This window comes from Galeopterus variegatus, unplaced genomic scaffold, assembly GCF_000696425.1.
Source record: "Galeopterus variegatus unplaced genomic scaffold, G_variegatus-3.0.2 Scaffold771, whole genome shotgun sequence".
In the NCBI taxonomy this organism is placed as follows: domain Eukaryota; kingdom Metazoa; phylum Chordata; class Mammalia; order Dermoptera; family Cynocephalidae; genus Galeopterus; species Galeopterus variegatus.
Genome location: NW_007726882.1, coordinates 7897 through 9500, shown reverse-complemented (window position 1 = coordinate 9500; position 1604 = coordinate 7897).

The following is a 1604-nucleotide window of genomic DNA, read 5'->3' as shown; positions in this document are numbered from 1 at the left end:
ATAATTCCCGAAATTTTCTGGAATGCTCTGAAAGTCTCATTGTTTTCTTTCAATTTAGAAAAATAAAGAGGTTTCTAATTAATGTTTGCAGTAATTGTTTTAGGTTACTGGGGAGGTAAGAACTCTGTTAAAAGTGGCAGAAATCTAGCTTTGGATAAAAGGGGAATTTATTGGAATTACTAGGGCAACTTATGTAATTCAACAGATGTATATATAGAGAAATAGAAATAGATAAGAAATAGATGTAGATTTATCTATTCTTCTATCTATCGAGTCTGGCATAGTCTAATTGCTGGGCTGTGTGTTCAGTTTTAGATGTACAATGGTGATCAAAGTTTGGAAATCAATCCATGGGAATGTTGGAAGGTAAGAATGAAGCTCGGATTTAGGCACAGCTGGAACTGGGGGCTTGAGTGCTACAGAACTCTGTCTCTGTCTCCTCTGACATTTATGTGTCATCCTTATTTTCTCTCACTGAATACCACATCCTCCATGGGGCAGCAAAGCCACCAACTGTCTTGAATTCATATTTTATAGCCCCCACCACCAGACAAAGGCTAACCCACACACTTTCTTGTGTCAGATTTAAAAATCCTGAAAAAGATCTCTGATTGCCCAGCTTGAATAAATGACAATACTGAGAAGTACCCACCATAGCCAAGAGATGAAGGCCTTTAAAAACTTGGCAGCTCCTCTGTACTCCATGTATGGAGGGGGAAGAGTGGTTTCCAAATAGAGTGGAGAAGGAGCTGGGTCTACTATCACATAGTTTTCTATCCTGTCCATAACTGAACATGTGAATTAGAAGTCTAAACAAAAGGCAGACTGGGATAGAAACACTACTTAGAGGACTACAGGATGTTATTATGTATAGAGCTTTGAAGCACCTCCTACGTGTAAAGTTTTAGGCCTAATTATGAGAAGCTGCAGGTGATAAGAAGGATGCTATTATCTTGGGACATCAGTATGATTAGTTTTCAGGGTAATAGTAAACAAGAGGCCTTTAAACACCTAAGGGATAGAAAATAGACTAGTGATCTCTGGATAATGAGATTCAGTATTTAAGTTTCTCTTTCTTTAGTGTAGCTCTTCATTAGTGGATAGTTCCATGTATTCATATGCATTTTATGGGAGAAAAACACTAGTAAGTATTTCACCAAAATGTTCCCTTGGGAAAAGTGTATTGTGACCTACTTAGAAGTTCCCTAAAGCTAAAAAGAAAAAAAGATTGCCTGTTGCTTGAGAGTGTAGAAAAGATAGAGGAAGACAGAGACCAATAGTGCCAGCACAGAGTAAAATTTATATAAATTTAACTGAGTTCACCTTGAATAATGCACGAGGAAAAGTAGTAGTGATAATGGTTAGCTCTTGGTCTAGGTCTGTTAAGCCCATACCCACCAAGGTCGATTTTGATCTGAGTTTTAACCTCTCTGTAGCCTCTACTGATATTTAGCTAATGAAAGTTTGAAAGTAGATTTTCTAACCACAATGTATGGCAAGTAGAGGGATGAGCTTTCGGAAAAACTGATCTGTTTATTAAATAGAATTAGAGCTAATTAATTTGGCATTTTTACAAAATTAGAATGTGCTGTGTCAAATTGTAC